The following is a 14,783-nucleotide window of genomic DNA, read 5'->3' as shown; positions in this document are numbered from 1 at the left end:
GACTATCTTAGCGATGTAGGACTACTGCTGATGAGTATGACCAGTACCTTTTGAAAGAGGAAAGCTTTGGAGAAGCTGTATGCATGTTTTTGATGACACAGTCTGCTAGCGAGAAGTTTTCTGAGGATGGGCTCCAGCACGAGTCGCAAAGCTCAGGAGACAAAACCTCTGGTCCCCCAGTGACTGACCCAGATTGGATCCTGCACATTTTTGAAAACAGGGTGTCTCGAGACAGTATTTCTGAGATGACTCATTTCTCATCTTCATTCCCTTTTCTCTCAGATGGGCAAGGGTGAAAGAGAATCTTCATTCCCTTAAACCTACATTGGGTTGCCTTTCTCTTACTCAGCAACATATACTAATACATGCATGCACACCCTTTTCTTTGTGCTACACTGTGTCACATTTGGGGGCCAGTGAAAACCTGTGGGCCTCTGCTTCTCAGTCTGGAAGTTTTGTTAAGCTCTGAGGAAAGGATACCATGGTTAGCAAAGGGAAGAGTGATCACCCAGAGGGAAGAAGGATGGGGCCAGTAGCACGTCCAGCAAAATTCTGAGAAGTGTACATTAGCTGTGTATGAAGCAGGAGCATTCTAGCTTTGGGATGAGACATGCAGGAAGCTCATTGGCGACTATGTGTGTGTTTATTGATTATTCTCAAGAGGATCTGGTTCCTCTTTGATTATCAATACTTGCTGTCATTTAATTTCTGTGTCCTGGTTCTGTTAGGCTAGTTATTACACCATTTATTTGGTCCTGAGTATTTTTTTAGAACTTAATCTGTTCCATTTAATAGCTCCAGCTATCTTATCACTTTCACTACAGAATCTAGGAGTTGTGTATTTCTGGTTCACTCAATATTTATAAAGCTTCCTTCCACTACTTCAAGTAAGTGTTCAAATTTCTAAACACATCAGATTTCTTATTTGCTCTTCAGCTCATCCATCACTTCAGTCCGCCTCTGCTATTGCAGTTTCCTTCCTACTTGAGTGACTCATTGGATGGTTCTGGGAAATATTATGATTTTCAACTGTTCACTTTAATTCGTCATTGGCTGAAGCTATTGTGCTGTATATGGATCAGTTTTTCGCTGTACCTGTATCTCTACTACTGAATTAATATTTGCTAGTCTTCAGGAACATTGTATTTATTACTTCTTCATCTGTTACTGAATGTAAAAGAGGTTCCATTTAAAAAGGTATCCATTGTATTCCTGGTTAAGAACATTCCTGTGTAAATGTTGTTAGCCAGGAATACAATGGATACTTTTTCAAATGGAACCTCTTCTCCTGTTTTTTTTAAGCTAATTAATTCAGCCTAGAATCACTTCTGTGCAGGTATCTTTGACCAAAAGAAAATTGAGCTATAAAATTGATGCCTTTGTTTCAGACAATATTTTTTTGCTTTCTCAAAAAAAGTGTTGTGGAATGTAATATATACTGCTAGTTTCTTTGTGCAAAATAGAACAGCAACCACACCCGTCTTTCAATATATATTTTTTCAAAATTATTAAACTTAGCATATTCATACACAAATTCATTTGATCCATAATCAGAATAAAAGACTTGGACAGCAACATTGAATTGAATAATATACCATAATGAAAATTAATTTAAAACATTAAAACTGTATACTGGTCTATCTTCAGGTCATATAAATATTTAATACTTAATGTGTTGTGGGTTAGGCAAGTATCTCTATACATACTGTACAACCATATTTAAATATCTGCCTGAATATAATGTTTGCAGCAGTTCATAAGCATAAACCAAATTCCAGGTTTGTTTCTACATTTCAATAAATACCATAATTGTTTTAATAGATTCTCTCTGCATCTCATATTTCAACATTTTTTAATCTTTTCTCCTCCTTTCTCTCTCCTTTTCCTTTCCCATATTCTGAGATGTGCTAATTCTGAATTTGGTAATTTATGGAAAATGAAAAGCTGATGACTAACAATGCAGTGAAAAATATACTGATAGCTGCAGTCTGAATTAGCTCAAGGTAATCAAGGGGAGATTTTCTTAAGTCTTAGGAAGATCACAGAAGCTGCCTGTTAGAGAGATCACATGTGCTTAATGTATGTATGAAATTTAATAAGGCCCCCATAGCTCTCATTTGTTCATTCTCCCATGAGCTGTTCAGAGCATCCAGAGGTGGGAGGTGCTTCAGTCTCTTCTGGAAAGGCTGGGCTTAAAACTCTGAGACGCTCCTCCTCCTCCATGGGACACCTCCCCAGCATCCCCCAGTTTTAGCTCAGCCTTCGTGGTAAGAGGTTGTGCACTCCCTGACTGGAACGGTTTTCTGATTCAGCTAGTCAAAATTCAGGTTTGCTCTTGGGTTAATTCGGCTTGTAAATTTTCCCCAATTAATTTGGCGATTTCAAGGCTTGTGGCTCTATTAGGTCATCCTCCCGATCAGTTTGAGAGCAGTTCTTTGTGGCTGGCGGAGCCTGCCACTCCGCAGGCAGCCTGAGACAGCTGCTTCAGGCAATTAGCTTATCTAATTCCCCGATCATCTTATCTCTGCGATCTTGGCAGAGCGCTCGCAGCCGCGGCTCACTTCTTGCCGTTTCGACTGACAGGATCATTTATCTGACAATTCAGAGAGTCAGCAGCAGCGGCTTGTTAAACTGCTCAGGCAATTAATATAGGAGATTCTGCCTTCCCGCCATTTTCAACGGCTGGCTTCAAGTTCGCGCCTAAATATCACAGGCACCATTCCCCGCTGGTTTCCCTTCTTGGGGACCGGGGCAAGTACCTTCCCACTCCACTTCCCTGGGATTATTTCTCTTTTATCTTGCTGGCGTTGGATAAGCAGGCTAGTTCTTAAAACAGGATTTTTTTTTTTCTTTTTGCAATTGCTTTTGGATCATTACATTGGAGTGAAGCCGCAAGTGCCATTTCAAACAGCGGGATGTTTTTGACAGGAAAGGATCCATCCAGGCCCTGTATAGCTGGTTTCCCTTGTTGGGGACCAGGGATCCAGAATATTTCTTGCTTGGAGTGCTTGGGGGTTTCCCTTGTTGGGGACCCTTAGATACTGTTTCCCATATACACAGTTTTACATGTAGATATAGGCACGTATGTGTATATATATATATATGTGTGTGTGTGTGTGTGTTTGTGTGTGTATGTGTATATATGTGTGTGTATATAGATATATATATATAGACTTACACTCCTGGAGAAGCGTTCTACCTTCAACCACAGGGGTAGGCATCACCCCTAAGTACAAATAATAATAATAATAATAATAACAACAACAACAACAACAACAACAATAATAATAATAATAATAATAACAACAACAACAACAACAACAATAACAATAATTTAAAAAAAATTAAAGTTAGAGTCATGAGAATCAGTCCTCCATAATGGAAGGTGACGTCTTCCGCTCCAAGACAAATAAGTCCCGAGATAAGTCAGTGGGCCCCAAAAAGGCCTCTAAGGTGGCGGATAAGGATGCCCATAGACGGCACCAAGCCTTGGAAAGGCAGTTGCAGAAATGGGCCAGGGAGGCGGACAAGATGGCTATGACACAACAATCGGATCAGGGCCCAAGTTCATTGTTGGGGCCCTTGGACTTATCCACCCAGCCCAGACAGGCTATTTCTGGACAGCCTCCCATAGCCATATCTCCTCCAATGAGCACTGCCCGGCGAATCCCAGAGGCAACCTTCACTCCTACAGCCGCCGGTTTAAGACAGGAGGAGGGATTACCTGAGACTATTCCCAATCGAAATGAGGCAATGGATGGAGATGGCAATACAAAAGGGCATTGCGGCTGGAGTTCAGCAATCCATCCGGACCAGACACTTTTCGGCTACTTCGGAAGTGGGATCCCTGTCTGCTCGATCCTTTGCACATATGGGACAACATCAAACTCAGGTATTCCCCAATATTCCTGACATACCAGTCCAGGGTCTTCGGGAGGAGGTGGAATTAGATGACCAGGATGTTCCCATGGAGGTGGGGTCGATCCATCAGATGAACTTGCAGTTGTCGAGGTTGATCCACTAGAACAAGGAATGTCGGATGACGAAGGCCTCATTCCGGACCAACCTACCTTTTCTGGCCTTTTTCGTCCGCACCTCTTTAAATCTTTACTGTTCAAAGCAAAGAACACTGCTAAACTAGGCACATCAAGCCCTCATCCATTGTCAACAGGGTCTCAGGACGAATCCAAGGATCTAATATTCTCACAACTGGCTAATGAGGCAGAAACTATTCCTGTCCCTCGTATGTTTGCTGAATTAGTACAAAATCAATGGGCATCAGCAGCATCCTACCCAGCCCCAACAGGGTACGATAAACAATATTATAATTTGGCACCAGAGTTTTCAAATTTTCTCAAAACGCCGGTAGGTGGATGAGCCCATTGTGGCACTGGCCTCTTCTTCAACCTTTCCCAACGAGGCCGAGGAAGCCCTGAGACCGGAGGAAAAGAGAGCAGTGTTGGCACTCCGTAGGACGCATGTTTCTGACGCCTGGGCCATTAGGGCAGCTACAGCTGTGTCCTTTTTTACACAGTCCTCCCTACAATGGCTCTTCTACTTGAGGGATATATTGCCGGTGTCAAATGTCAGAGCCCACCAGGACATTGCAGCGGCAGAATTCTCCACCGACGCCACATTTAATGCAGTCAAATTCTCGTCTAGAGCCATAGCATCTCACGTATCAGCACGGAGACTGCTATGGCTCAGACATTGGCAGGCGGATACCAAGCATAAATGCAAGCTGGCATCAGCCCCAATATCGGGGGATAAATTATTTGGCAGTGTCTTGGAGCCCCTGCTTACTGAGAATAGAAACAAGAAAAAAGTGCTTCCCCCTCTTTTTCGGAGGTCTGAAAACAGAATGCCCCAGTCGTTTCGAAGGGGTTCCTTTCAGCCCTACTATCAAGGCCCATACATTCCCAGATCGCAGAGAACATCAGGCTACAGGCCCAGTTTTAGACAGGATAGGTCGGAATCTTCCGATAGAGGTCAGCGGGGAGGCTAAAACAGAAGAAACCCCAGAGGTACCGGAGGCCAATATTTTTGTTGCTCCAAGTGAGCCCTTGACAGCAGCTCCCATTGGAGGGCGGCTAAAATTGTTTGCTGATCAATGGGACAGCTTCACCTCTGATGCGTGGGTCAGGGACTCTGTTAGGTTTGTTTTGGCGCTAGAGTTTCAATCCTCCCCCGAACTTTTTCATTAGGAGCCCTAGGTCCACGGACCCCATTAAGAGCGTTGATGCAGGAGGCTATCAATCATCTTCTGCATATTCGGTCCATTAGAGAGGTCCCATCTGAACAACGGGGTCAAGGCTGTTACTCTCTATTGTTTGTGGTCCCAAAGAGTTCGAGGGGCTGGAGGGCAATTCTGGACCTCAAACATCTGAACAGATCATTGGTTTATCGAAAATTCAAGATGACTACTCTCCAGTCCATTCTGCTCAGCATCAGAGAGAACGAAGTCCTGACCTCTATAGATCTGACAGAGGCTTATCTACATATACCAATTAGACTTGCTCACTACAAATAGCTTAGATTTTGCTATTGTGATCGGCACTTTCTGCTTACCCTAGAGTGCCTCCCCAGGATCAAATCTATTCGTTTACAATGGATGATATTTTAATTTTGTCATCTTCCAGACATCAAGCAAATTTGGTACCAAGAGTACCCTGGAGACCCTTCAAGGACATGGCTTTTCCATAAATTGGGATAAAGCCATTTGATCCCTCAACTAGGTTAGTTCATTTAGGGCAGTGATGTCCCACTTCTGGATGCTCTGAATAGTACAGCTCATCAGAGCCTTAAAAGGTTTCCTGGTGTTCTGGTACTGTTGGAAACGGATTTTCTTGTATTTCCATTGTGAATTGGGCCCGATTCCTCTAGAGATCTGCAATGGTTCCTGCTACCTTTCAGCTGTGAAGAGCCACTTCCAACGTCCGGATAAGGTACCGCACAATGTTCTTTCCATCTGGTGGGGAACCGATAAACAAGGGATGTCAGGTATCTAGATTAGGTGATGAGTTGGAGCTGCGGACTGGTGTTTGGCACTCCATTCTGGTCTTGACAGACAATATCACAACCAAACTGGTACGCAGGACGCTGGGGACCACTCCAACGTGATGCTGGAGAGGCAGGTGTTCAAGCGTCCAGGCATGTTTTCAAGGCGCACAGCCTTTAACCCACGACCCAGAGACAGACGCCTACACCTCTGTCTTGCAGGAAGCATGCGAAGTTTGGGCAACTGGTGATCGATCTTCGCCTTTCCCACATGCCCCCGGTATATTTCAAGGTACCCGACCCAGGGGCCATCAACGCCCTGCAGTCAGTGCTCTTGACTTCTAATTTCCCCCCTGTAACCAGGTGATCCAGGTGGAGGTTCCTCGCCCTGGGTAAATCTGGGGGTGTCCGTGGAGGGGAACGCCGGGATCCCCCCCTTACCCCCCGGGATCCCTTCAGCTAACAATTGAGGCAAAGCTTTCTGTGATCTTGGTTTCCTTGCAACAGTGTCATTTTTCTGCATTACCATTCCTCTTGACTTTGCTTTCATTTAGCCACTAAATCTTTAGTAGAAGCAACAGAAAAACATGTCAGAGAAGCCACAAGAGGAACTATTAGCCTTCTATTCAGATTTTGCACCAATGTCTTTTGAACCAACTAAGGGTTATTAAAGCAGCACTTTATTTTTATCCACAGCAGGTCTTTGAGTAAAAAGTTCTCATCACAGATTACATAAATATGTTAGCGCTAGAGGAGAAATATTAGAATGCTACCTAAATGAATTAAATTTGGATTCCAGCATACCCAGTTTCAGACTTGCCCAGGAATCAATACATTTTCCCACTGTCTGCTTCACTACATGTCTTTTGCTACTAACCATAACCAAACATTTTATTAGCTTTTATGTCTGTGTATTCCCAGCTCCTCAAAGAAGAGGCTCCTTTAGGGTGTCCTTTTAAATTTGCAGTGGTAGTTGTTGAGTTGGACTTAGCTGAATAATTTTTCCCTCCACCTCAATTTGAGTTTATACTTATGATTTTTAGTATATAAGTTATTGATCATGAAATGCCTCTGCCTAGGCTGAATTCTGTCCTTCTGAAGTGAAAGAGACTAAGTTTTGGTTTTATGTATGTTAGAAAAGGAAAATGGCAGGAATCACTAGTACAAAGAAATCTGCCTCCCCCCCCCCCCCCCCCCCCCCCCCCCCCCCCCCCCCCCCCCCCCCCCCCCCCCCCCCCCCCCCCCCCCCCCCCCCCCCCCCCCCCCCCCCCCCCCCCCCCCCCCCCCCCCCCCCCCCCCCCCCCCCCCCCCCCCCCCCCCCCCCCCCCCCCCCCCCTCCCCCCCCCCCCCCTTCCTTCATAAGAGGCTGCAGTATTGTTTGAAGACCACAGGTTTGTGAATTTCCATTAGCATAGTAATAAGCAATGCGACAGGACATGGAGGGCTTGCTTGCTAAATTTGCATCCTATATGTATTTGCCAATAATGTGCTGATTCTTGAGGGATAGCTTTGGTTCAAGTGTGTCTTATTACAGTACCTGATTATCACTTGACAAATTATGTTTGATGTTTAAACTAAACTGATTCCACCATGTCTAGAAACAGGGTTCCCCCCACCCCCCAAATCAATTACTTTCTTAAATGTGGTAATTCATAACATACTGGTCTGCACTTGATGAATAATGGAATGCTGGAAGCCTCCCAGGGTGTGTATGAATTGAAGAGAGCCAGACAGTTGCCATTTGAAGGTGGTGCCAAGGAGCTATAAGCAAGCAATATTCTTTCTCCAAATAATTAGGCTTTGCAAATCCTCAGTTGGTATAGTTAACACTATTAAAATAGTTTCACAAAGTTGTTATTAACTTGTTTCACTTGTGATATTTTCCCTTTGGCATGTTTTTTTTTATTATTTTATGATCATTGACTGTGGCAATAAGAAAATGCATAACCATCTCCTGGCATTTCATGTTACAAGATACCTTTTGGACAAACATAAAATAAAGGCACTATTACAACTTTGTATGCCTAAACAAGCAAAGAGCATATGTGGGCTTGGCTTTCAGTTCCTCAGAAGTAGCCTATTCAAATGCATGATTGGTTAGTATATATAACACACCTATAGCTCATGCTACATATTTCCCCCTCTTTTGCTAAGATATAGGAAGAGGCCATATGGAGAAGGAATGTAGTATGCGTTTGTCACTTTGCCAGCTCAGTCCCAAGCATTTTAAAACACCGGTAAGGTTTGGAAATGATCCTATTTGAAATGCTAAAGGGCTGCTGGGAGTCATTGTAGCTAAGGTCAGACCAGGTGAACCAATAGACTGTTGGTATTTTTGAAAATAAATAAAGACAAAAGAAGCATATTGGTGCTTAAAATCAAGACTAGGCCTGTTACTGTTTTCTAAATTTGGAATTATGCTGTTAGCTGATACAAAAATGTATAAATAAAGTTCCACCATAGTTTCATTTTACAAAGGAAGACCTAGAGGCAAAAGAAACTCAAGGTTAACCAAACCAAACTTGACTGCAGAAAATACGACTTCAGCAACAGAGTGGTCAATGTTTGGAATACTCTACCTCAGTGGTCCCCAACCTTTTTGTACCAGGGACCAGTTTCACGCAGAAACACTTTTTCAAGGACCGGGGCGGGAGTCCAAGTTTGGTGGACGTTTGCTTGCAGGCGTTTCATTACCTGACTAGGTAACATCTGATGTTACCTAGTCGGGTAATAAAACGTCTGCCAGCAAACCACCAAGTTCAGGGAGCGCCAATGCCTCCTCATTGCAACCCTGAGCGACAGATATTCTCTTCTATTGGGACATTTAAAACGGAGGGTTTCAGCTGCAGATTCAGGAACTGTGCCTGGCTGAGGAGCGCCTTCAAAACTGAGCGCTGGGCGGTGGTGGCCCACGGCTGTCTCCGCGCTCAGGACAAGTCCCTGCAGGATGGCTGAGAAGCCCCACCTCTCGGCCCTGACTCCTCAGCCTCATCCCTCAGGTGTCTCCCTCCCTCCCTCAGCCTCATCCCTCAGGTGTCTGCCTCGTTCCTCTCTCAGTCGCTCTCTCGCTCCTCCACCAGCCCAGGAAGAAACTGCTTCAAAGAAGCCGGCAGGGGTGGCTTCCTGTCGGCGCAGCTCCTCCAAGCGCCCGTTTACCCCACCCAGCCGCCCATGGTTTCAATCCAGTGCTCCGTTCTGCCTGCCTGCCTGCCTTCGTTTCTGGTTGTTTGGAGCAGCTTCGGCTGAGAAAAAGAGGCGAATAGTTATTATTCTCAGCTGAAGCTGCTCCGAAACCACCAGAAACGAAGGCAGGCAGGCAGAACGGAGCACTGGATTAAACCACGGGCGGCTGGGTGGGGGTGAACAGGCGCTTCGGAGGAGCTGCGCCGACAGGAAGCTACCCTGCTGGCTTCTTTGAAGCAGTTTCTTCCTGGGCTGGTGGAGGAGCGAGAGAGCGACTGAGAGAGGAATGAGGCGGGAGGAAACCGAAGCCACTGAGCCGGAGAGCAGGACAGGCTTTGGTTGCTTCCTCCCTCCCCTTCTCTCCTTTGTGTTCTTGATCCTGATCCCAACAGCATTCACCGAAGGCGAAGAAAGCCACCATTTTTTTTATTTTTATTTTTTTATTTCTTTGCGGTGCCGGTCCGGGGCCCGGTGGTTGGGGACCCCTGCTCTACCTGACTCTGTGGTTTCTTCCCCAAACCCCAAAGACTTTAACCTTAGACTGTATACTATTGACCTCATCCCCTCCGAAGAGGTCTATAGGGGGCGTGCATAAGCGCACCAATCGTGCCTACCATCCCTGTCCTATTGTTTCTTTTTATTTTTCTTATAAGTATCTATCTCATGTATTCAAAACTATGTTTATTCTTATACCTGTATCTTGTAAGCGATTGACAAATCAGATAAATACTAAATATTAAATAGAATAAATGCCAAGCTTTCACTCTGGGATATTCTGTTACCTTTTCTTACAATTTCAGATTCTGAGTTTGCAGCTACTTTGGTAATACAGGTAGTCCTCAACTTACAACAGTTTGCTTAGTGACCATTCAAATTTACAATGGCACTGAAAAAATTATGACCATTTTTCACAGTTACAAGCATTCTAGCATCCCCGTGATCATGTGATCAAAATTCAGATGCTTGGCAACGGGTTCATACTTACGATCGTTGCTGTGTCCCCAGATCATGTGATCCCTTTTTTGTGACCTTCTGACAAGCAAAATCAACAGGGAAGCCAGATTCATTTAACGGCTGGGTTACTAACTTAACAACTGCAGTGATTCACTTAGCAAGAAAGGTGGTAAAATGGAGCAAAACTCACTTAACAAATGCCTCACTTAACAATGGAAATGTTGGGCTCAATTGTGATTGTAAGTCGAGGACTGTCTTTCAGCTGTTTCTCCAACATTTACTCCCTCTCTGACAGTATTTCTCTCATCTGTCTATCAGTTCTGTCGTGGGGCCATGAAAAACCACTCTCCAGACCAATTACTTGTTCCAGATGTGTCCCGTTCTCCCCCCCCCCCCCATATGATTTTTAAATCTGCTTGGCCCTAGATAAACATACTTACCCAGAGATTGCTGTAATCCTCACATCTAGTTTATGGTGTTTATTTTGCAATCCGGCAACTGTGAACTATTCTTGAAACATCATTCCAGAGAATTTATGTCTCATCCAGCTCCATTCCTAGAATAGAGTGTCCTTCCAAATCCAAATGGGAACTTTAACCTGCCAGTTCTTCTTCCAAGACCACACACAGGTGGTGCTCCCTCCCAAATTTAGAACAGATTTAGTGCTTTCTTTAAGGGAGCGAGATACATTTGAAAGCTTCAGCATTTGTTTCACTCGCTTCCTAAAACTGCTCTTAAAAGTCATTACTGTACAGGTAGTACACCACTTACAACAGTTCATTCAGTGACCGGAGTTACAATGGCACTGAAAAAGTGACTCATGACCATTTTTCACCCTTATGACTGTTGCAGCACTCCTGTGGACACACGATTAAAATACAGACACGTGGCAATTGATTCATATTTATGACCGTTTCTGTGTCCATGGGGTCATTTTGCGACCTCCTGATCAGCAAAGTCAGTGGGGAAGCCAGATTCGCTTAACAACCTTGTTACTTAACAACTGCAGTGATTCACTGAAGCAGCTGTGGCAAGAAAGGTCGTAAAATGGGGCAAAACTCACTTAACAAATGTCTTGCTTAACAGCAGACAACCTGGGTTTAATTGTGGTCGTAAGTTGAGGACTATCTGTATACCAGTTTCTTTTAAAGTGGTGATTTGAATTCGTAGGCAGGTTACTTCGCTTTTTAGGGAAAAATATTTAGGTAAATGTTTGATGCAACTAAGTGAGTGCCACAAATATAATATAAAAATAATTGTCAACTTTTTCTCCTTTTTTGTGAGTACTTTATTGCTTCAGTGGATAACTAAAATCAGGTACTAGATTTGAGAACTAATGCTACAGTATATTTCTTACTTTGCTCTCCGTTTATAGTTTGCACCAGTGGTTGATAAAGAAAGAAATGTTTTACTTGATAGATTTGAAATCACCTCTGTATCTGTCCTCCTCTTGCCCATTTTTAAAAACTTGGAGTCTGGTCTGGTTAATGGGGGAGGGATTCACCTATCAAAAGTAATGCTTTCTGCTAGCCCAAGAGAAATTAAAGAAAGAGGACAGAACATCTGGTTTCAGAGAGACAAACAGTAAGCAAAAACAGCGAGTAATAATAGAAAAATTCTCTTTGGGGAGCTGGCATTCTTCCCCTTAGAAGTATGAAAAATTCCAGCATGTTCAAGGCTTATATTCAGAAGCCATCTTGTCTGGCAGATATTTAAAATCAGACTCAGAAGAAACATGTTTTTACTTTGTTTAAATCTTGTTTCTAGATAACTTTTATAGTAATCGAATTAGGATAGAAATGAAAAATGCCAGAAGTAGAACATACCTCAGCTTTAAGGCTAAATAGACATGTTTGCCTTTATCATTTGTATTAAGTTGGAAAGGATTCTCCATAAGACAGTTACAAATAGCAGTAATTTGCCAGAAACTAGTTTTAGTTTTTGAAAATGAGTTGCTAAATATTCTATTGCATATACAATTAGGGAAGAACGGTTCCTTTGCTGATTTGAAAAGCGCTTGTGACTGGGGAGAGAGGAAGGCAAAAAGATTGCCTCAAGAACCCATCGAAATACAAGTTAAATTGGAATCACTGTGTAAATGGAATCTTCTCATTTGGACCCTTATCAAGCATGCAAAATAGAATTGCAGAACAATATCTGATATTATTATTCCCTTTGAAATGAAATTTTCTCTATATAATACAAAACATGTTGGGGTTAATCCTTTTCTTAAAAAAACAAAAACAAAGATGGTTTCCATTGTAATGTATCTGGAAGCCAGAAAATAAATTCTACAAGTACTCTAGCGGGAATCACTTTGAACTGAATTGTTTGAGTTTTATTTTTTATTTTTTTTTAATGTTTAGTCAACCAAACCATTTTTAGACAGTTAAATGCAAAGGGCAGGCCTTTAATTGCTACTGGATTGATGGCAAATCAGCAATGTCAAAAGACACAAGAGATTGCAGAACAAGGGAAATAGCAAAGAGATTAGGACTCTTATGGCACATAGTTTCACCACTTCAAATCTTGTTTATAGGAAGTGAGCAAGGACACATTTTAGTGCCAGTTTTATTCCTCTCCAGCAAACCTTGGCAGTGGTAAAGTTATACTTAATTGAAGGGTCTGTCTAAATTTGCCCTGAAGTTGGAAAGAGTCTGCTAAGGCTATCCAAAGGAAATGGGGACTGCAATTTGTCAAGGAGTACACATTCTTTTCATAGAAGATACGCAATGATACCTGGAACCATGACAAGTAACTTGTGCAAAGTCTTTGTGACAGCTTTCTTTAAATATGCAAACATTTCCATGTATTGCATCTGCTTAACTTTTTTGGTCATGCTTCCTTGGTTAATTATAGGGCTGGATTTTGGCCTTTTTCCTTTCTGAAGAGATGCGGATCCGTTGGCAAACTACAGATTTCCCTTTTGTTCCGCTGGAAGCAGCACTCTGTTTTAATTTACCATGGGTGCCAGGAACAACTTATCTGTTAGGTACAAGAAGTGCAGTGCTTAGGGCCCACAAAAATGTGAATTCTAAAATTTAGTAATGATAGACATAATTAATCTGCAACTCTTAAATTATTATTACAAAATAATATTTGACTATGCTAAAACCTTTGATTGTGTGGATCACAACTAATTGTGGCAAGTCCTTAAAGAGGTGGGAATACCAGAGCATCTTATTTGTCTTTTGAGAAACTTATATGCGGGTCAAGAAGCAACAGTGAGAACTGGACATGGAACCACTGATTGGTTCAGAATTGGGAAAGAAGTCTGGCAAGGCTGTATGCTGTCACCTTACCTATTTAACTTATATGCAGAGCACATCATGAGAAAGGCGGAGCTAGATGAATCAAAAGTTGTTATTAAGATTACTGGGAGAAATATCAACAACCTCAGATATGCAGAAGATACCACTCTAATAGCAGAAAGTGTAGAGGAACTAAAGAGCCTCTTGATGCGGGTGAAGGAGGAGAGTGCAAAAGTTGGCTTGAAACTCAACATTAAGAAAATTAAGATCATGGCATCTGGCCCTCTCAATTCCTGGCAAATAGATGGGGAAGAAATGGAGGTAGTGACAGATTTTATTTTCCTCGGCTCCAAGATCACCGCAGATGGGGACTGCAGCCAAGAAATTAAAAGATGCTTGCTCCTGGGGAGGAAAGCTATGGCAAATCTAGGCAGCATACTAAAAAGCAGAGGCATCACCCTGCCAACAAAAGTGCCTACAGTCAAGGCTATGGTTTTCCCAGTTGCATTGTATGGATGTGAAAGTTGGACCATAAGAAAGGCTGAGCGCCAAAGAATTGAGGCCTTTGAACTATGGTGCTGGAGAAGACTCCTGCGAGTCCCTTGGACTGCAAAGCGATCAAACCGGTCAGTCCTAGAGGAGATCAACCCTGACTGCTTTTTAGAAGGCCAGATCCTGAAAATGAAACTCACATACTTTGTCCACCTAATGAGAAGGAAGGACTCACTGGAGAAGAGCCTAACGCTAGGAACAGTTGAGGGCAAAAGAAGAAGAAGGGGACGACAGAGAATGTGGTGCCTGGATGGAGTCACTGAAGCAGTAGGCATGAGCTTAAATGGACTGCGGAGGATGGTAGAGGACAGGAAGGTCTGGAGAAATGTTGTCCATGGGGTTGGGATGGGTCAGACACGACTTTGCAACTAACAACAACAAAAAATATTTGGATTATTTACTATTCTTATTTCTTTATAAAAATATGAAAAAAAATCATTCAAATCATATAAAATATAATTTGAAATACCATTTTAATGGAAGGAAGGGTCCCTAAAGGCAAAAGTATTATGGGACCACAAAAGTCATTATTTAGTCTGATGGGTGCAACATGATCTTTGGCATAGGAACTCCCAATTTATCCTTAAGGTGAAGTTCCATTCTTTAAGTATGCTCAGATTTACAATAGGCCATGCCAGAAAAAATTGTACAACTACATGTATGAAAATTACTACTGGGGTAAATAAACTTGGTTATTATCATTATTTCCCTATTTGGAATCAGTGAGGAATGGATGTGAAAGATCTGCATTGGATAGTAATTATATTTTAGAAGCATCACTTAAAAATTCAATTCCCCGACATTCCACTCTTCCAGTTGCGGGTGTATTGTCCTATGATTGGTATT

General features: G+C 42.8%; 1 protein-coding gene across 5 annotated transcripts in view; it reads left to right on the top strand.

The window, feature by feature from the left end:
- Nucleotides 1-14,783, top strand: part of GIPC1 (GIPC PDZ domain containing family member 1) — a 41,385-nt gene that overhangs the window by 23,196 nt on the left and 3,406 nt on the right. The window lies entirely within an intron of this gene.

Source organism: Notechis scutatus, chromosome 2 (assembly GCF_049901735.1).
Source record: "Notechis scutatus isolate UNSWTSFEM ecotype Mainland chromosome 2, rNotScu1.2, whole genome shotgun sequence".
Classification (NCBI taxonomy): domain Eukaryota; kingdom Metazoa; phylum Chordata; class Lepidosauria; order Squamata; family Elapidae; genus Notechis; species Notechis scutatus.
Note: the sequence above shows the minus strand (reverse complement) of the source record. Positions and strands in the feature narration are given on the sequence as shown.